General features: G+C 49.7%; 1 non-coding gene and 1 pseudogene across 1 annotated transcript; both read right to left on the bottom strand.

The window, feature by feature from the left end:
• Positions 1 to 8,653: 8,653 nt before the first annotated feature.
• Positions 8,654 to 9,866, bottom strand: LOC105887070 (annotated as a pseudogene).
• A 1,525-nt stretch (positions 9,867 to 11,391) lies between these two features.
• Positions 11,392 to 11,464, bottom strand: TRNAK-CUU. Its single transcript has one exon. It is a non-coding gene; the product is annotated as a tRNA-Lys (tRNA).
• Positions 11,465 to 22,067: the final 10,603 nt, after the last annotated feature.

The raw sequence follows: 22,067 nt of genomic DNA, 5'->3' as shown, positions 1-22,067 counted from the left end.
AGGTACTGTAAAAGCCGCGCCTAGCAGGGGCTCGAACCCAAGACCCTCAGATTAAGAGTCTTATGCTTTACCGACTGAGCTAGCCGGGCATCCTACGAAGTTAATATCGTGCCTACCTAGGTGAAATCAGAACCATGAGATTGTGGAATCCTGTTTCTCACCACTATACGGCCCCCCTTAGGCGCGGCCCCAAAGACCAACCGGCAGCCGGAGGCCACCAGATGGTGGTTGGATCCCGAGTTCTCTGCCCTCGAGGTCCACCTGCTGACTCCGGTCCCACACCGCCCTGAGGCCTGAGGAGGCCTCCAGGGACCGCTGGCCCCTGACTCCGGCTCCTGGAAGCTGGTCTGACCCGCTGATTCCTCATTCCCTGGAAATGTCTTTTCTGAGTCCGGACTCAGGTCAGAGGGAGGGAGCAGACCCAGGGGCTGGATCCAGCCTTGGTGGGAGGGAGCGGCACAGAGCCAGGGCTGCCACACTGGGCCAAGGAGTTTTGAGACCCACCCAGAGGGAGGCGGAGGAAGAGGCGAGGAGGCCGGAGAGGCTGGGTGAGCTCCGAGGGGCGGCTGACAGGAGCCCCGGCTCCCGCCTGCACGGAGCCGCCCGCAGGTGGAGGAGTCCGGGGGACCGGAGGGCCGGGAGCCGGAGCCAAGACCGAGACCGCCTGCAGCGAGAGAGGGAAGCAGCGAAGAGACTGTCTGCGACTCAATTGCCTCAGGAAGCCCACGGAGGCCTCCTGAGCTGTGCTCTGCCCTCACCTCACCTAGGAAGTTATGAGGGGATTTTCTTTCAAGGACCTCTGACCTTCTCTCCCGCCGCTGTTCCGCGGTAAAAAAAGGGCCTGAGTCTGCAACTGATGGATCGCGCAACCCCTTCAGATGAGGGGCCACAGATTCGGGTGTCCCGGTGGATTCCAGGTTTACCTGCTCCTCTTCAGTTTCAACAATCCACGCTGAGGTCTTATTCCTTAGGAGCCCAAAGTTGAGTCTGAAGGGGACGGTCATTAAGCTGGAGAGGTCCCTGACCAGGGGTCAAGCCCACACGCCTGAGACTGGGGGTTATAGATCTCACCTGGACCCCCGAGCCAGCCAGACTGCAGGCCACTGTGTAGCCCGAGGGAAAGCAATTCAGACATGAAACTAACAGTTAAAAGGTGATAGCGACTGAGGGCAGTTCTAACTCAAGGAGAGGGGAGTCCAGCTCAGTGTGCTGCAGCGGGCAAGGCCTGGCAGTCTGTGTTTGCTGATGACTCCTGCCTATCCCCAGCACAGGGTTCTGACCTGAGCGCTCTCCTCTGTTTCACTCCTTCTTTGGTCGATAAATAACAGTATCAAACACACAGCGTGTTTACTAAATCAGATACTCGAAAGAAATAGAGGCAAATAAAGATATATATATGTATACATGTGCATGTATTTGTTATTGTTATTAGATTTATTTCAAGAAATTGGCTCAGGCTGGGTGCCTGTAGCTCAGTGAGTAGGGCGCCAGCCACATACATGAAGACTGGTGGGTTCCAGCCCTGCCCAGACCTGCTAAACAACAAAAATATGACACCTGCAACCAAAAATAGCCCGATGTTGTGGTGGGTGCCTATAGTCCCAGCTGCTTGGGAGGCTGAGTCAAGAAAATCACTTAAACTCAAGAGTTTGAGGTTGCTGTGAGCTGTAATGCTCTACCAAGGGCGACATAGTGACACTCTGTCTCAATAAATAAATAAATAATAAAAGAAACTGGCTCATGGGATAGTATCTGAAATTCATAGGGTGGGTGAGCAGGAGTAATGTGTCAGTCTTAAAGTACTGTTCTAAATTCTTTGCCAAAAAATTAAGTAATACCCGAAAACAAATATTTGAAACATGAGTTCCTGTTATCCCACTTTACAGATAGGTAAACTGGGGCCCTTGAGAGACAGATTGTGAGTCCTAATCTATGGAGTTTAGGGGTACAAGGGAGGGACCTGGTCCTGTAATCTTTTCTCCTAGCCCTAAAGGAACTACTGGGATTTATGTCCTGGACCTTTCACATCTAGAGAGAGCTCTTAGACACCACACCCAGCCAGGATCCTTTTGGTGGAGGGAATAGGCTGCCTGCATTTGAGGAGGAGAGGGCAGAAGTCCCCAGAAGTTGGCCCCTGACTGAGGGTTCTGTTTAATTGTAAACATGTTTGTTTCTTGGTCCTGTACTGTTCTCTCTGGTGGCCTGGGTCCCCCTGTCCATCCTTTCCAAGGCAAGGTGTCACAAAGAGCACCAAAGGGGCCTCAGCTAGCTCCTGTGGGTAGGAATAGAAAAGTCTGGAAAAGGCCAAGAGACCACATTTTGGGATGTCATCTGGGTTATTTTTATGGGCTGCATGATGGGATGGTAAGAGGCCTCAGTTAAACTCAAAAGCCCAGCCCCCCCCCCCAAAGGTGCACTCAGCATGGGGTAAGGGCCTGAGGTAAGAGCCTCAGCCAGCACTGATGTATGTAGAGAGAAGAGTCTTAAGAGCAAACAGAGCCTGGCACCCTGAAGCAGCAGACCAGGGACCTCAGCCCCCTGCATCCAGTTTCCATGGGGAGGAGAGGTAGGGTGCCACTCAGAGGCCCAGGTCCTTGCTGGCAGGTGGACAACCTGCTCCTCCTAGTTACCCTGGGGTTAGGGCACTGTCCTGAGTTCCTCTGAGGAGAAGTCTTGGTGTGGTTTGAGCAGGAGTATAACAGCAGTCCCTTAGTTAGTGAGATAATAGGAATGTTTAGACTTGGGCTCTTCCTGAGTCATGCCCCCTGCCAGCTCCCCTCCTCTTTGGTAGACAGATCATTACCCTAGGGGTCCCTTCCTGTACCCTCAGTTGGAGGACTCCATGGTATGACAATCTTACCACTCACTCAACAGAAGGTGTGGGATGTGAGTCTCACAGTGAGAGGTTCAGAGGGCCCTACTGACCCAAAGTGGAAGGCTGGGTTAGGATGAGGCCGGGAGGAGGAGGCAGGACCTGGACCACACCTACAGGGGACTGCTCCTTCCTGTCTGGCTCTGTCTCTCCCCAGTTCAGCCACATCCCCACCCCACCCCAGACTAATCCCAAAATATAGGCAACATGACTCAGGATGTGTATTCCGGAATTAAAATCACCACCAACAACAGAAAATTACCCAACTTGAGAGTTTTCTCAGGAGGATCTCTCTAAACAGTGTTCAGAGTTACTTAAATTCAGAAGGGAATGCTCACTCAACAAAGCGCTGAAACCCACCACCCTGAGAATGAGAGTCTTAAACTCTATGATTGAGCTAGCCAGGTGACCGGGTGAAGGACAGGGCTCTGTCCTTTGGTCTGAGAGCTCAAGTGATTGAGGTGCCTTCAGGCTTCTCCTTCCCATCTCTCTCTTCCGATCCCTGATGTCCCTCCACCCCGTTCCTATAGACACTAGATCTTGGGATAAGCCTCCTAGATGTGGCCAAAGTTCTAGAGGTACAACGAGGGGAAACAGTGGGCCAGGAGAGGACCTCCAATCCCAGGAGTGTGGCTGCTTGGTCCCCAGCCCAGCCGACGCAGCCCAGCAACCGTGTCCCCATGTCTACTGACCTCAGCAGGCCTTAGGGCCTCGTGCTAGGTGGGGCAGTTTGGGGACTGAGGTCACTGGGTTTGCAGCCCAGCACCGGGTATTCAAGCAGCTGCAGCTGCCTCTCTTGGTTACCACGTCCCAGTCCGGGTTAGATGGAACTGGGAACTACTGAGGGAGGAGCAGGCATAGGCCTTGTGGTTCCTGATTCTTGATTAAGGTGCCCTGGAGACAAGAACAGAGCTAAGGAAGGGCTGAGAAAGACCCACCTGGTATTAGAGCCACCCTGCTCTAGTCTTGGAAGATCTTCTCTACCTGGACCCAAATGCAGAAAAGAGAAATGTCAAGAATTGGACATGTCACACACCTCTAGCCTCTGAGCTCTTTGGGGGTCCCAGAAGAAGAACCCCGAGATCAGAATCCCAGATCCCCACCAGAATAAGAGGCCACAGCTCCTCAGAGAAGGAGGATCTACCATTGGGCCACCCTTCTCTTTGAGTAGCACAGCTCACCCAACCACCTGGGAACACGCTATACCAACTGAGGACACCACCATGTCTACTTGACCTGGGACCAAGCTCTAGGGCCCACCGGGAATAAGCTCTGGGGTCCACGGATGGGGAGAGATGAGGCACCAGGGATGCAGCGGCCCTGAATCCAGGAGTTGGCTGCAGGCCGGACCTTGGCAGTGGTGAGCAGCAAATGCAGAAATGATTCAGTCACCCCCAAACACAGAACCTTAGAACTCACAATTATTGCCTGTTAATACAATCACATGAATCAAAGTGGAATGAGGGACACTTTCTCTTTTCCTACCAATTCGCCCAAACTGCAGCAGAGCCCTTGCCTGAAGTGGATTCGTTATCAATATGTGCCAAACTTCCCAAGCTACTCAATAGCTCTCAGTGGGGCCCTATGCAGCTCTGCCTACGCCAGGCCCCCGGGGAAACTGCGGATCTGCTCATCTCTGGGCTGGGATGACAAGGGTGGGTGCTGGAACGGGAGGTTGTGGGGTCACCTGTTCCAAATCCCCTTAGGTTAGTCTGCAGCTGCCAGGACGCCTCGGTGCCTAGAGGGGGAGATCCCAGCACGGCCCAATTTACCTCCGGCCAGACGTCCAATGATTATGGGGTGGGGAGGCACTGGGAAAGTGCTGAAGCCTCCCAGCTAACTCAGGCGTGAGTGCTCACAAAGCCCTTCCTTTCAAGGTCGTTCAATGGAACCCCATCTAGGATGTTAGATTTTTTTCATAGATCCTGCTGCCTGCAGCAGCCTTATGAATTAATACTCCTATTGCAGATACTGACACTGCATGCAGTTTTGCAGCTTCTGTGAATGCCTGGGTCCAGCTCCTACATCGGTCTAGGTCAGCCGGGGTCTTCTCTTTCCCCCCTCACAGGGCAAGAGGGCTTCAACTCCCTCCTGGGTGAGAGGCGCTGCTCTGGACCCTGAGTCCCTTGGTTAATTTTACCCTGAGCAGACTAAGACTAAGTTCTGAGAGTATCTGATTCAGGAGAGAGTACACCAGCATGTCTGGGCACTGGGTCAGTAGACAGTGGTTTGTATCCTCTCTGGAGATCACCTCTCTTCAGGGCTATCCAAGATACTAACTTGTCAAAGCTGATAAATAAATGGGAAAAGGAACTGGAAGTCTACTCCTTCCATTGGCTGATTTTTCTTAGAAATTCCCTAGAATTCTGAGCAATAAATTCTATCATCAGTGGAGATTTTAATGTGAATGCTTGGAAGGGAAAACCTTTTCTGAGATTGTAGAGTGTGAAATGGGCTGTGGCTAATGAGCCCACGGAAAAGGCACTGGCCAGTGTGGGGATCAAACCCAAACTTTGCTTTTTTTTTTGAAAGAGCTTCAAGCTGTCCCCCTGGTATCACAGCTCACAGCAACCTCCAACTCCTGGGATCAAGCGATTCTCCAGCCTCTGCCTCCCAAGTAGCTGGGATTATAGGTACCTGCCACAACACCCAGCTATTTTTGGTAGCAGCCATCATTGTTGTTTGGTGGGCCCGGGCTGGATTCAAATCTGCCAGCTTCGGTGTATGAGGCTGACGCCTTAGCCGCTTGACCCACAGGCACTGAGCCCAAACCCAAACTTTGGAACTAAGGATCTGATGCTCTGTGGACTGAGCTAGCCAGACAAACATTGGGAACTTTTCTACTGATCTTTGGAATCTTTGTTCTCTCCAGAAGAACAAAGTTCCAGAGTCAGAATCAGTAATGCTTCCCCTGAGGAAGCCCAATCAGGGACCCACTGTGTCTATGTGGTTTGGGGACAAATACCTCTTATAGGCTCAGCACCTGTGGCTCAAGCGGCTAAGGTGCCAGCCACATATGCCTGAGCTGGTGGGTTCGAATCCAGCCCGGCCTGCCAAAAGACAATGATGGCTGCAACCAAAAAATAGCTGGACGTTGTGGCGGGTGCCTGTAGTCCCAGCTACTTGGGAGGCAGAGGCAGGAAAATTGCTTGAGCCCAGGAGTTGGAGGTTGCTGTGAGCTGCAATGCCACAGCACTCTACCCAGGGAGACAGCTTGAAGCTCTGTCTCAAAAAAAAAAAAAAATACCCCTTATAGACCCCAACTGAATATCTCAGTCAACATTCCCTATAGTTTTCATCACAGTAGGGTCTATGAGGTGACATATTAACAGCCCAGAGAGACCCTCTCCTAGTCCCTGCCTTGCTTTCATCTAACAAAATTTAATAGCAAGACCCAAAAGGTCAAACTGTTTCCAAGGAATTTAACCACATCCTGAAAAAGTATTCAAGAATATGTATAGGAATACAAAAATACCCAGCACCCAGCAAGGTAAGATTACAAATGTCTGACATTCAATGAAAAATTGCCACATATAAAAAAACAGGAAATTAATACCCATAATTTGTAGAAAATCAATAACAGACTGAATAGATGCAAATGAAGTAGGTGATAAAATTAGTAGACAAGGACATTAAAACTGTCATTACATATTCAAGAAGCTGTAGGAAAGATGGATATGTTAAGGAGAGATGGGAAAGTTAAAAAATAGCCAGATTAAACTTTTAGAGAAAAACTATAATATTTGAGACAATACTGGATAGAATTAGCAGCAAATTAGACATTGTAGGAGAAAAAAAATCAGTGAACTTGAATGCATAGCACAGAAGGTATTGAAAATTAAATCCACAGACAGAAAAGACTAGAAAAATGAACAGAACATCAGTGAGCTGTGGGACAATTTCCAGTGCCCTAATACAAGTATAATTGGAGTACATGAAATTGGATGGAGACAGAAAATACAGTGGAATCTCCATAAGTTTACAACCCAAGAGACTGTAACAAACTTGTCAACATACAGAGGTGATGAACATAAAGAATTAAGCCTACTATACTGATACATATATGTGATTCGTGTTCAGTCTATGAAAATTAGGTCAACTTAAGGAGGTAGTCAATGTAAGGAGATGGTCAGGTATGGAGGTTCTACTGTATTTGAAAAATAACAACTGGGTGTGGCGCCTGTGGCTCAGTGAGTAGGGCACCGGCCCCATATATCTGAGGGTGGCAGATTCAAACCCAGCCCTGGACAAACTGCAACAACAACAAAAATAGCCAGGCATTGTGGCGGGCGCCTGTAGTCCTAGCTACTTGGGAGGCTGAGGCAAGAGAATTGCCTAAGCCCAATAGCTGTAGGTTGCTGTGAGCTGTAACACCACAACATTCTACCCAGGACAACATAGTGAGACTCTGTATCAAGTAAATAAGTAAATATAAAGTTGCTAATCGCCACATTAAAGAAACAGAATGCAAAAAGAAACAGATACAATTAATTGTAATAATATATTTTACTCAATTCAATACTGTACATAGTCTGATTGGACCATTCTGTGGGTATAGATCCAATGCTTGGAGCTGTGAAGACAAGAGTGATATTCCTGGATCCTTGAAGGGATTTGGGTCCTAGGTTGGTGAGCCCCATCCCTCAGCTTCATTGTGTTGGTTTGTTTTCTGGCTTGACCTAGAGGAAGGCTGTGGCTCTACGAGTTTCCTGCTTGTGTTGGGTAGAGGGACCCTGGAAGCCCAGTTCCTCCTGGCATGCCAGACCCCAGTATCCAGCTCCACTCTTTGCTCCCAGTACTTTCGTTGGGTAGTGAGAGAGGGCTCTGGCAGTAAGGGAGGGCAGCCTTGCAGCCATGTAACAAATTGGGTAGCTTGCACAGCAGAAATGTATTGTCTCACAGTTCTGGAGGCCAGAGGTTCTACATCAAGATGTTGGGAGCGCCACTCTCCCCCAAAGGCTCTAGGGGATGTTGGTTGAAGGTTCTGTCAGAGAATGGAGAGATGCATGTAAGGTGGGAAATTATCCCACAAGGGGAGACTACTTCCTAGCCTCTTCCTGTATCTGGTAGCTTCCAGCATTCCTGGCAGGGCTGGCAGAGTGAGACAGAGTCACTCTGCCAAATAAATAAATAAATAAATATAACATAATATAATATATATTAGACTTTAATTCTAGTGTTTGTGGTGGCATTCCTGCAACCTCTGCCTCTGGTAACCGATGGGGGTTGAAACAAATGAAGGAAAATACTGCAGGCTCTTCTGTCATAGAAAATAATTCGGGTTTTATTTGAAAAGCCAGAGGAATCTATTGAAGACTGGTAGGCAAGGAAATATACAAATGACTTGCTTAGAGAACTCCTGGGTCTGCCCCAGACTCTGCCTCCCTTCCTGGGGCAAGTGAGACTTGGCTTGACCAAGGCTCATGGCCAGAGCTGGTCTGTTGGGAGGGCCAGAAATCAGTCCCTGAACTGCACCCAACTCCATTGTAACCCAAGTCTCCATGTCTCAGCCTGGGCCAGAGGGAGGTTCTAGTGGCCAACACACCTCAGGGAACAGACCCCTGGACTTGAGAGCCAGCCATGCCAACCTTACCCAATCTCTTCTTCCCATTCCTGAAACCTGAGACCTCCTGTCCCAGTACCCTTCCCTCAAGGTGCACATCAGGAACACTTTCCCAGCCAAGTGAGGGCAGAGAGAAAGCAAACAAAATCAAAGACAAGCAGCAGCAGGGGCAACATGGCTGTTGGCCTAGGGGTATGATTCTCACCTTGAGTATGAGGGCTTCTGTTCCAATCCCAGGAAACCATCATTCTATCTGTTTTGGTTTTTTTTTTAACCAAAAAACATTTTTTCATTTAAAAAAGTATTTAGAACACATAAAACAAAGCAACATCTATTCTTTTTCTCACCTTCTGGTATGGGATCTGTTGGTGTCTCCTCCACTGTGGCACTGTTGCTCTCTGAGCCGGTGTTGCTATCACTGGTTCCTTTCTCAGCCATGTTTTCGCCCCCTTTCTGCCCACTCTCCTTGTCCTCAGGAGTTGATGTGCCTTCTTCACCATTCTGCTGGCTCTCTCCTCGGGGACGACACTGCTCTTGACTGCGCTTGGCCTGCTCAGCTTCTCCCTCTCCTCCTGCCTCTTGCGGGCCTGCTCCTCTGCCTGCACAATCTCAGCGCGATCTTCTCCATATCCACTTCTACCTTCAGACTGCACAATCTTTTAAGTTCATTGTTAAATGAATCTGTGCTTTCCATAAATTTCCTCTTCTTTTCTTGATGTCGTTCCTCTATTTGAAGAAGTTCAGCTTCTAGTTTTCGCTGATAAACCATTAAAGATTGGACTTGTTGTTTGAGGACCTGCATCCTAACTGTTGTGACAACTGACCGGACGTCTGGCACCGCCCTCTCACTAAGGATTTCACTAATGAGGCGGTGGTTTCTCTGGAAACGGGCGGTGGCTGTATGCTTCGTTGAAAAGCCATCATCATAATCATCTGGATCTTCAGCAGGCTGAAAGCTCATGTAAGGTTCCCCTTTCTCTATGTGAGACTGTCTTTGTCAACTTTCTTCCTCTAAAGCAGCTTCTGCACGACTTTTTGCGTTTAGGTAAGCAAGGTACGTGGGAGAATTATGATAGACCTTCATAGATTCATCGTACTCTATCTTGTCTGCTTGGTATTCGTTTAAATATTCTTGTTTCTCTTCATCAGTGAGATCTCGCCACATGCCACCAATAATCTTGCCAATCTCCCACAACTTTAGGTCAGGGTTAGAAGCCTTTACTTGGTCCCAGACCTTTCTGCTGTACCTCATGTAGGGCAACAGTGGCTTATCTGGTGGCCTTGGGGATTTTAGAATCGTAATACCAGAGGATGCTGTGACCAAGGGTGTTGGTGCCCGGGTTTCCTCCCAGTCTGTATTTGTTGTAGGCCATGACTGTATGGATTGTATCCCACAAACCCTGGTGTGCTGGGCATTTGTGTTGCAGGAGCTGGGGTGGGAGGTGGAGCATAAGATGGTCTTTTTGATATTTTGGAAGATTAAGTTCTCAGTTCCTTAAGAATTAATCTGAGACACCTCCGCAGAAAAAGCGCCCGAAGCTTTTTTTAGTTTCCCTTTGTCTGGTGCACGCCCCACCCCTCCTGTTTTTATTTTTTAAATTATATTTCCATAGATTTGGCATACAAGTGGTTTGTGGTTACAGGAATGAATTGTACAGCAGTTATATCTGGGTTTTTTTCTTCTCAGAACAATCAGCTTGCTGTTATCCTAGGGGACTGGATTCAACACAAGGCCAGGACTGAGTTACTGGGACACCCCAAACCACCAGTTCTGCTCTGGCCCCCTGATTTCAGTTTACTCCAGAACAATAAGAGAATAATTGCTGTTTTAAGCCACCCACTTTGTGGTCATCTGTTACAGCAGCCACAGGAACCTAGGGGTACTAAATTGGTAAGATTTTTTTTGTTAAGCTACTCAGTTGTATGGACCTAACTAGTAAACTGAACTATTATTTCTCTTGCCCAAGGAGCATCAGAAAAAAATTCACAGTGACCTGAACCATGAAAGTTTGGGGATTTCTGGCTTAAGTATCAGCCACAGTCCTGGGATCTGCAGTTCCAGGGGTCCAGGGGGGCAAGGACAGCTGCTCTGCTGTCTCTCAGAGAAGCCTCACTTCCCCTTCCCATCAAAAAATAAAAGAAAGAAAATTTGAACTGGCATTCTTCCTTTCTCTCTTTGGGATGCTATTCTCTTGCTCCTTTTCTCTCACCCCCCTTCCCTATCTTCCCTTCTCTCACTCCCTGCTCTCATCTCTTCCCTCTCACTCTATTCCCTTTCATTAATGTAAAATAAATGCATACTTTTATATTCTAAAAAAAGAAAGAAAGAAAATCTGTTTTCTAGCAAATGTTGAGCCCAGTATTTTAATAACCTGCACTGTTCATAAGTTAGCTGATATGAGATATAAAGTAAGGGTCGGAAAATTTTAATTTTAAAAGGAAAATATGCTGATGGAAGTCATATATTCCTCCCACCTCACCCCCAAGCCCTTCAATTCCCTTTTACTGGAGAGAGTGGAGTGACAGGCTGCTCAATTGGGGGTGAGTGTGGGAGGAAGAAATTACTGAGCATTCCCTTCCAAAGCTACTGGGGTGGCTGCTGCAGAGTCAGTACCTGGAGAATGGTCCCCCATCACACACACACATACCCTGAAATTCCAGGACTTCTGAGTTTAAATACTGTTCCTTAGTCTATAATCAGCAGCCTGGATTTATTAAATTTAGAAGATAGAGCTAAGTGTCTTTCCTCTGGTCCTTGAAGCAGATGAACAAAAAGCTGGTTGGACCAAATATTTCACTTGCTTCATGGACCATGAATTGTGCAGCCAGAGACGGTAGGAAAAACTGGCCGGCATTATCTCAAACTGTTTTGTATACTTGGAAACCAACTGGTAAGTACTGGCCAAGTAACCTGCGCTTTGTCGAATTCCCCTCTTTATTAATAGCCAAAACTCTGCGCCCAACGTGGGGCTCGAACCCACGACCCTGAGATTAAGAGTCTCATGCTCTACCGACTGAGCTAGCCGGGCTGCTCTGTTTTTTTTATTGCTTCCTGTCCTTTAGTACAGATCCGAAGAGGCGGGGCGGGGGGTGGGGCGGGGGGTGGAGATACTGGTACGTTAAAAAGGCTGGTAAGTCTGCCTGTGGAGAGACCAAGGAGGCTCACCGGGCCTCCGGGCCTCACCTGGGGGTCCTTGGAACCCACCCTGTTCAGAGGTCACGTCCTCCCCAGGCGGATGTTCTGGGTCTGGTCCATGCAGAGTTCCAAGGACAGCGCCTGGCCCAGAGTCGTGCAAACAATGTTTGTGGGATGAAAGAGAAATGGAGCCAGAGCGGGCCAGGTGGTGGGGGAAGGTCTCCAGGCTGTAAGCGCAAGAGGCATAGAAAGAGCAGCTGGTCTGAGCCGTTTCACACCTCAGGTGTGAGAAAGCTGAGAAGGGTCTAGAAACTTGAACTTATCGGCGAGGACTGGAATGCATGGGGAAGAGGGGCTGGGACTCTCAGCAGAGGTCTGAGGAGGGCAAAGTCTCCTGAGCTGGAAAAGTTAGGGGCTGTAACCCAGAACACCAGCTAAGTGGAGACTCCTGAGGGAGGGCCCAGGAAAGGCCACATTGATCCTCTGGGTCGTCTAGGGTGACCGGTGTCTGACCCCCAAACCTCAAGCCTACTCTTCTTCAACTCCAAATTTGCTGCCCGGAGGAGCAGAGCACCAGCTGCGCCCGGCGCCTGTTTGTCATGGCCCGAAGAACCTGAGGACCTTTCTCTCCCAGTGTCTCTGGGCCCGGGACAGGGGAGGCAGGGAAGGACCCACAAGTTCCCCTCAGTTTGGAGGCCATTCAAGCCCAGCGCTGTGGGCGGCAGAGTGACCTCGCGGATCCCTGAGCTACTGCCCTCCCTCATACCCCGGGACTTGGCGCCGGTAGGGGTCGAACCATTGGCGACGCCGAACCATTTCACCTTTTCAGGCTGAGGACTGAATGCACAGAACCCTCCTGGGCCTCTGGGCAGCGGGGAACGCGGACACTGTTGCAAGGCTGGAGAATTGGGAGTGAAGGTGACCAGGAGTAAGCAAAGTCAAGGACCTCTGAAGCTGGCTCGTTGGTAGGGTAGGGATCTCGCTAAGGTGCGAGAGAGCCCAAACAAGCCCTGTTCTTTTCCAGTTCTCCTCAAACTTTTGTCTCCTTCCTCAAAGACTAGGAGCCGCCAAGGGCCGAACATCCTGTCCCGGAAACCGCTGGGAGCCCGGGGTAGGACTGCCGGGCGGGTGAGGGCTTGGGGTCCGCCTTCCCGCCGGATCGCAGTTTGGCTCTGAAGTGCCACTGCCCTAACACAGTCCGCCAGCACCTTCGGATGATCCAGACGGTCCCCAATTTCTGAGACCTAGTTGGAGATCGCTTGGGTGGTTTGGTGAGCCGGGGTCCGCAAGTTCCCAGACACCCGGGGCTGCATCCCCAGCCAGGGAACCCACTGCCCTCTGCCCACCTTTCCACTAGTCCTGCGCTCCGGTTTCCCCGCCTGGGCAGCCAGGGGACGTTTCAGACTAGGGCGCTGGCTTGTCCTGCGCCAGAGCCTCCTGTGGCGCACGAGCGAATCGGCCTCGGCCTGTGCCCTTCTTTGGTTAATGACCAGAACTGATCCTGGACGCCCATCCCTCAGGCGGTAGGAGAGGGGGTCCATTTCTTCCTGAGATCAGATTAGAAACTAGAGGGCCACTTAGGCCTATGACTAGTGTGCCCAGAAGCATCTCCGACGACCCTATATCACTCCAGCGTCTAATGGTGGCCATGGTTGTTAACCTGACTTTCTCTCCGACCACATGGGGAACAGTAAGTGGAGCCTCTCCTGCTCCCAGCCAGCGGGTGTCAGTAGAGACCCGGTCAGGCTAAGCGCCTGGAAAATCCTATCTTGAAAGATAAAAGACAGGCTCGGCACCCGTAGCTCAATGGTTAGGGCGCCGGCCACAATCACTGGGGCTAGTGGGTTTGGGACCGGGCCTGCTAAACAAACAAACAAAAACAAAGCAAAACAAAAACTGTGCGTTGTGGTGGATGCCTGTAGTCCCAGCTACTCGGGAGGCTGAGGCAAGAGAATCTCTTGAGCCCAAGAGTTTGAGGTTGCTGTGAGCTATGACACCATGACACTCTACGAGGGTGGCATAGTGAGACTCTGTCTCCAAAAAAAAAAAAAAAAAAAAAGATAAAGATGTATAGCAGCCATTATAAAAATGCTTCATGAGCAACTAAACCCACCTGAAAAAAGATGAAAAAGTAAGAAGTCTCAGCCAAAAAAAAAAAAAAAAAAAAGGATTAAAGCCTAACGAAAGAAGAAGTTTAGAACTAAAAAATACAAAACCAGAGTAATAAACTTAGCAGAACAGGGGAGAGGAAACCCCAGAAGAATCAGTAAACTTGAAGATAAAATAACAGAAAGTGCCCAATCTGAAGAAAAGAGAGAGAAATAGACCTTAAAGAAACAGAGCGTTTGGTGCTTATAAAACTTTTTTTTTTTCTTTTTTTGCAATTTTTAGCTCGGGCTGGGTTTGAACCCACCACCTCTGACATATGGGGCTGGCGCCCTACCCGTTTGAGCCACAGGCACCACCAGAGACTTTTTTTTTTTTTTCTTATAGGGAGTGAGGAGTGCCCAGTGGCTTGTGGGACTTTAACATACGTTCTAATATTGAAGTAACTGGAGACCTAAGAAAGGAGAAAAATAGGGGAATAAAAAAAGCATTCGAAGAAACAGTAGCTGAAATTTTCCTGTGCATTATTATTATTAATTTATTTTTTTAAGAGATGAAGTCTCACTTTGTCACCCTTGGTAGAGTGCCATGGCATCACAGCTCACAGCAAGCTCCAACTCCTGGGCTCAGGTGATTCTCTTGCCTCAGCCTCCCAAGTAGCTGGGACTACTGGTGCCCGCCACAATGCCCGGCTATATTTTGTTGCAGTCCATTCTTGGTATATGGAGCCAGTGCCCTACTCACTGAGCCACAGGTGCCACCCATATTTTTTATTTTTTGAGACAGAGTCTCACTTTGTTGCCCTTGGTAGAGTGCCATAGCATCACATCGCACAGCAAACTCAAACTACTGGGCTCAGTGAGGAGTGAAGAGGGAGTGAGGAGAAATCTATGTTGCCCAGGCTGGTCTCCAACTCCTCAAGGGATCCTCAGGCTTGATGTCCCAAAGTACTGGAATTACAGGCTCAAGCGTCTTGCCTCAGCCTCCCAAGTAGCTGGGACCACAGGTGCCTGCCACAACACCTACATATTTTTTAAGATACAGTCTTGCTCTGGCTCAGGCTGGTCTTGAACTCCTAAGCTAAGGCAATCCACACCTCTTGGCCTCCCAGAGTGCTAGGATTACAGGAGTGAGCCACCGCGCCTGGACTTCCTGTGTACTTTTTAAAAATAGATTTTATTTTTTCAAGTAGTTTTAGGTTCATAGCAAAAATGAGTGGGAAGTACAGAGTTCCATACACTGCTCTGTCCTCTACCCACACATCAGGTCTCATTCCCATGTATTGACTCCCTCTACTTTTTTTTTTTTTTTGATGTTTCAAAACCTTTAAAGTATCACTGCACTCACAAAAGCTCCTGCATACATCTCTATAAATAAAGATTTCATTTTTGAGAAAGTCTCACTTTGTCACCCTCAATAGGGTGCTTTGTTAACATAACTCACAGCAACATCAAAATCCTGGGCTCAAACATGCTCTTGCCTCAGCCTCCCAAAGTAGCTGGGACTACAAGCACTGGCCACAATGTTTGCTCAGGTTGGTCTCCAACTCAAGCAATCCACCCAGAGTGCTAAGATTACAGACATGAGCCACCGCACCCTGCCTGACTTTTTGTTTTTAAATATCCACAATGCCATAGGCATAACCATCATTATGGATTATTCCATATGAATTAGTCCATGCATAGTTTCCCCTGCCGCCTGCCAGTCTCCTCTCTGCAGCTGGTTCCACTCAGGATGCAACCCAGGTCCTCACAGTTCATCATGGAGTGTGAAAAGTCCTCAGATCCTCAGCACCTTCTTCAAGGAACACCCCACACACATACACACATTCCAGGATTTGGGGGAAGGGTGGGGAGCAGAAAACTCTTATGTCTAATTGCCAGGCCCTCTGCCCCATCCCTCAGGGAAGTTGCTTTTCTCACGTCTTTTTTTATCTGAAGTTTTTTCCTGCTATTGGAACCAGGATCAGCAAGGTATGGTACTGCTGTCCCAGCCCACACACCTGGGTCAGGCTTGCAAGGACCTACTCAATCCACCTGAAAGACACCTTCCATCCCCAGCCTCAGTCCTGGAGACTGGAGCGGTGGCTGTGGGCAGGAGGCAGGTCTAGCAATGAGCACTCATGGTTTGGTTCTCCTTACACTGCAAGGTTGCAGGTTCCAGCACCTCGGGATTACCCAGACCAAGAAAGGTTTAGGCAAAATAATTTTTAAAAACATTTGGGGGGGGGGTGCTGGGTACAGCACCTCACTTCTGTAATTCTAACACTCAGGGAGGTCAAAGCTAGTAAATGCTGGAGGTCAAGAGTTGAAGACCATGTTTAGCAATGGCAAGACCCTGTCTCTATTTAAAAAAAAAAAAAATGGTGCATGGTGGTGACACCTGTAGTTTCAGCTATTTGAGAAGCTGAGGCAAGAGGATGGCTTGAGTTCAAGGGTTTGAGGTAGTTGCCAGATATGATGATGACACTGTGCCCTAGCTGGGGCAACAAAGACTCTTAAAAAAAATTGGGGGGGTGGGGTGGCACCTGTGGCTCAATGGATAGGGTGCTGGCCCCATATACCAAGGGTGATGAGTTTGAACCCAGCCCGGACCAAACTGCAACAAAAAATAGCTGGGTGTTCTGGTGGGCACCTGTGGTCCCAGCTGCTCAGGACGCTGAAGCAAGAGAATTACCTAAGCCCAGGAGTTGGAGGTTGCTGTGAACTGTGATGCCACAGCAGAAAAAAACAAAACATTTTTTAACAAAAATAAATTCATTTTAAATAATTCAAAGGAAACACAGATGACATTTTCATGCCAAGTGTAATCTGGTGCATAAATGCATTCAAGGGTTTGTGTGACCACATGTGGGAATGCGTCCTGTTGTCATTTTCCCATTCTGGGCAACCCTGAGTTCTGTCCATGCAAGAGGGCTTGGAGCAGCCCCTGAGCCACCATCTATCCATGCGTCCTTAGGTCAGTGTTGTGCCTCACCCTCTACCCTGCATGGTTCCAGCTTCCACCCAGAAGTTCTCCGGACCTTCTGCAGATACCAGGATTCAGTTTCTGCTGGCGGCATCCAGGGTTTCAGGGAAGCCAGAGAGCATGGGCCCAAAGTCCAGAATCCCCAGCGGCGTTGACTCCCAGCAGTTCCAACACTCCTGGTGTCCACAGGAGAACTCTATGGCTCTAGGGGTGGGCAACCCTGCTTTCTGGAGGACCTGATTTGCCTGATCATTTTTGGTTCATTCACAGCCAAGCCCCTACCACTTGTACAGCCTGTCATCACAGCATCAGCCAGCTCTCTTTATACAGGCTCCCAGACCACTTCATTCTCTCTGAGCAATGGAACTTTTTTTTTTTTTTGAGACAGAGCCTCATGCTGTCCCCCTTGGTAGAGTGCTGTGGCATCACAGCTCACGGCAACCTCCAACTCCTGGGCTCAAGCGAGTCTCCTGCCTCAGCCTCCCAAGTAGCTGGGACCACAGGCACCCGCCACAACACCCAGCTTATTTTTGGTTGCAGCCATCATTGTTGTTTGGCAGGCTGGGTTGGATTCGAACCTCCCACCTTAGGTGTATGTGGCTGGCACCTTAGCCACTTGAGCCATAGGCACCGAGCCACAATAGAACTTTTGAAACACATCCACCGGAGATTTGAACCCAGCTACTAGACAAAGCCATCCACAGCTGTTCCTAACAGCAGTAGAGAGAGCCACTGCTATTAGTCCTGCATCTACAGCAGTCACAAGAAGCTGAATTTTGATAGGGACACTCTTTGGGGAGAGGAGGTTGTGCTTGGTTAGTCCTGATCACAAGCATCACTCAACTGGAAGACCAGGATCTACCTGTCCTGCAACTTTCGGTAAGTGGGGGGTGGGGGGCTGTCTTCAGGAGCTTGTCAGAGGATCCCTACCAATATGAAAGCTCCCCTAGTGAAAGTGAACCTTAGTCTCACCTGAGCATGTCCCACACACACACACACACACATACACACACTGGAGGCAGCCTACTCATTCTTAAAAAGCCAAGATTTGTCTGAAAGTTGAACCCAGGACCTCTTGCATCCTAAGTGTGGATCGTACCCCTAAACCAATGAGCCACCTTGCAGGGTGGTTGTTTGTTGTCTTTGGCGATCTACATCCTCACTAGTTTTAATCAGTCCTGTTTTCTAGACCACAAACTGTCCCCCTTTCCCAGAATTTGTTGGGAAATGTTCGATTCTGATCCACATCGTAAGGAAGGAAAAGGGGAGCATCATCTTGGCTACACCCTGCAACTCCAAGTTGGAAGTCTCTGATTGAGGTTTTTGAGTGTCCTGCTATTCCCTCCTCCAACCTTGAAGAACTGAGACCACCAGCTCCAGGAAGAGTCTGGAGTGCCTCCTTTCCTCATCTGGCTAAGGATTGAGGAGTGGAGCTGAGAAGCTGAGAGCTGGGCTTGGACTCTTCTGAGGCTGTTGTGGGCTGGCAGATACGCTGGGAACAACAATCCTCCACCCATGCCACATACTGGAAGGAGACACTATGGAAGTTCCCTCTAATTCCTGCCTAGCACAGCTGCCTCAAGACCCGGGGCCTTCACCTTCAAGGCTACTCAGCCATTTCACACCCATTTCTGCGGCTCCCCCCTCAGGCCCACCTTTCAGAGCTCAGGCCTGGCATCAAGCAGCTTATTGGTCTAGGGGAGTAGAGTGGAGTTAGCAGGGAAACAAAATATGGGGACCATGTTGAGAAAATTCATGGAGCCATCCTGGAAAACATCAGTTGCTCAGATCCAGGTCCCTCTGTCCACTGAGCAGGCTGGACACCTGGCTCAACCCCAATCTGGCTGGTCAGTGCCCAACCCTAATCTGGCCATTCAGATTCAGCTTGAATCTGAGTCCACTGCACACTGGGCTGTCTCCAGCCACCCTACAGTCCCAGACCCCATCCCAGCTCTGCTCTCCATCTATACCCTACTATGACCAGAAAGGCAAATTGTAATTCCTCTGGTATTTGAAGCTGGAGTAAGGTCTCTCAACGGACCTTCCTCCCTGAGTGGAATTTGCTGCCCTGAATTGTGTACTTTCCATTCTCTTGGACATAAATTGTAGCTGGGCTGAGGGTTGGGAGTAGAGGGGAGCAGGTGCAAAAGTGCAGAGGACTGTCAAGGCAGGCCTGAGGGACGGACACCACTGATTCACATGAGGGCTTTAAAGATGAACTACTCAGCTGGTGGAGGCCATGGTGGTTTCACCTTAAGGAAAGTCTTCAGTGTTCTGGCTGCATGAAAAGAACCGGGGGGTTCCAGGTTACCTCAGGTTGAGAAGAGGACTTTCCAGGTAACCTAGTGCGCCGTGAGGTTCTAAGCAAGAGATCTAGCTCCATAAATGGGGCTGGAGAGTCTAGAGCAGGGGTCCTCAAACCTTTTAAACAGGGGGCCAGTCCACTGTCCCTCAGACCATTGGAGGGCTGGCCTGCAGGCCCTGGGACGAGTTGGCTGCTAAGCAGGACAGGCAGCGGCGGCAAAAACACCCAGTGGGCTGGATAAATGTCCTGGGTGGGCAGCATGTGGCCCACGGACCATAGTTTAAGGATGCCTGGTCTAGAGGCATGAAAGGGGCATTCCACACACATGGCCCCAGGCTTAAGGAGAGGAACTCCAGGCTAGTTTAGAACAAAAACAAGGTCCCACTGCTCTGAATCCCTAGACATGACCTGGAGCTCTGGCCCACCCTCAGTTCTCCTAGTGGGGGCAGTAATCTTGGGGCTGATATGATGCTAGGGTTCAGATCTAGTAGCTCTTCCTAACTTGGAAGGCCCCCAAATTTCCATCAGGATCCTCAGTCATTGCCTATGTAAGCCATATCTTTTAGTTTCTGTATACTGATGCATCTAGAAACTTGCTGACTCTGGAGGTACTGACCCTCTCAGGGTTAGCCAATTTCTACAGACAGTAAATAACTCCTCCAAGATCAAATGCAAATCAACCAGTCCAGAGCCCACAGTCCCCAACCACCTCCTTTATCCAGCTCTCACACTCCAAATCTACTTACCTTAATCACCCCAGGGCCAGGTACCAGATAACCAGGGCCAACCCCTATGCCCCAGAGCTCCCTGAAATTATTCAAACTAGTGAATCCTAAACAGCTTATGCTCCTTCTATGAAAACCACAATACAGGCCCCTTGCCTACACACACACACACACACACACCCTGACACAGGTACCTCCACATGTGACCTTCCGAGCATGGTGTCCCCCCTTCTTCTGGGAACTGTAACAAACGGTCTTTTCAATGGCAGTCATCTGATCTGGTGGCCTTACCATAAAGGAATAATAATACCTATTAAAATACTCTTCCAGCGTAGACAAGCTACCATGTGCCTGGAGAATATTCTTCTTGACTTTGATGGTGACACCACGCCCTTCTGGCCCCAACACTGAGGGTGCAGAGCTTCCCCAGCTTCCTTATCCGACTGCATTCGGCTTCTCTTCCCTTGATTGTGGAAGGCGCTTCTGACAGCACCTTGAGAAGGAAAAAGACGTCCGAAAACCTAGGCTTTTCTAGAATTCAAATTGTGACCTTTAGCACCCAAAAGAAAACTATACGTCCAAAATTCCATCGTCACCCGGGATCCTGCGGTAGCTTGGCGCCCCGCACGGACTAGATAGATCTCCGCGGAGACCCGCGTGGCACGGTGAAGGTTTTCCCTCCTTTCCACTTTTGGGTCCGGGTCGGACGCCCCAGCGCCAGTCCTCCGGCACCTAGAACTCTGCAGTGGGAGCCTCAGGCCAGAAGCCGTCCACCTTTCTGGGTGCGCCGGGTAAAACGAGGGACGGCTGGCGGGACCGAGGTGGGTGCGGAATCTGTGTTTCTTTACCCAAGACTCCGCGAAGCTCCGCCACCCTCGCCATTAGAGACAGGGTATCTGAAGAAAGCGGGTTCGTGCGGGATTTGAAGCTGGGACCTCTAGCACCCAAAGCGAGAATCATATCCCTAGACCAACGAGCACTATGGAGCAAGCTGACGTTTGTCACCACAAGGAAGTCCTCTGACTTGTGCATGCGGCCAGGGGCCTGCCAGTACGTGTGCGCGGGAGGAGGTTTCGGTTTAGACTCCAGGAAGCTGGAGAAGCTGTAAACCCGAGAAGGAGTTCTGAACGCCCCGACCCCCTGACGCGCGGAGTTAGATCCTCACTCTCAAGCTCGGCGTCGCCGCCTCCCCCGAGGGCCACCCAGCCGGAAACGCTGAATCTAAGCTCTTCTGTGCGGCTTTAGCTACCAGAAGAGGGCCAGTGACAGAGAGCAGCAGAGTCTGTGTGGCCTGAGTGAGCGCGGAGTTTCCTCATGGTGGACCCCAGCCCAGAAATTTCACCCAATATGGGACCTGAGAATGAGACTCGGCCGCCTCCCAGCCCTCCAACCTGGGCGAGCCTTGAACATCTAGAAAGAGAACCCGGGTCCCGCACAGACCCCGGGGCTCTTGGATCTGCATCTTAGCGGGTTGCTGGGCAGGAGGAACCCTCCCTGGCTTAAACCCGCTGCGAGATCCTGCTGCCCGCTGTAAAGTGGGATGAGAGTTTAAAATGAGGGATGGTCAGTGATTTGACCTCGGAGCCTCTCACACTCTAACCGAGGATCACCCCAGGTGGCGTTCACCCCCATGTCCTTGACCCAGATTTTCTTCCCTCCCAGGAGCTGCAGAGGCCACACATACCCACCCACCTGTAGCAGATGGTGGCCTCGTGGTTCCTTCGCTCCAGGAGGAAAGGATCCTAGAGTTCAGGGCTCCAGTGTCCAAGGGGCAGCACATTTAGGATCTAGGTTCCATTCTTGCCAATTTTAGGACATCAGAGTCCTGGAACACTTCAACTAGCTGTGAGTAGGACTGTCTGAAAGCCTTAATCTGGGGATCATGGTTGGAGCCGCATTTGGGCCGGTGCTTTACAAAATGATTTACAAACAGAAAAAATTGGTAGAGAATGCTGAAAGGAAGAAAATGAAGGGGAAACGAGAGAGAGACCATTGCAGCTCCAATCTCTCCTGAACCACTCATTTTTTTTGTCTCATAAAAGTTACATGTGTGTGAAATTTACATAAACCAGTACACCGACTGGGGACTCACTTAGCTGGAATATTTGCCCTGAGCAGAGTTCCCAGTCTAGAGACTTAAATTCCGCAGTCAGCAAGTGTCTCCCTACAGAGGGCTGGAATCCATTACTCAGACGTCTCAGCACTACCAGCTGAACAAAGAAGACAATGGACGGAGGACTTGAAGTGGATTTTGGCTCCAGTCTAGAGCAAGGACCTACACGGGACCGCCTCTGGATTCCACAGTGCTTTTCCCTCTGCACCAAGACCCTTGCCTCCCAAAATACTGTGCCCCCACCCCTCTCTCATTTCCTTTTTTTTTTTTTTTTTTTTTT

Source organism: Otolemur garnettii, unplaced genomic scaffold, assembly GCF_000181295.1.
Source record: "Otolemur garnettii isolate 467f Iridium unplaced genomic scaffold, OtoGar3 scaffold00044, whole genome shotgun sequence".
Taxonomy (NCBI): domain Eukaryota; kingdom Metazoa; phylum Chordata; class Mammalia; order Primates; family Galagidae; genus Otolemur; species Otolemur garnettii.
This window is presented reverse-complemented; position numbering and strand designations above follow the sequence as displayed.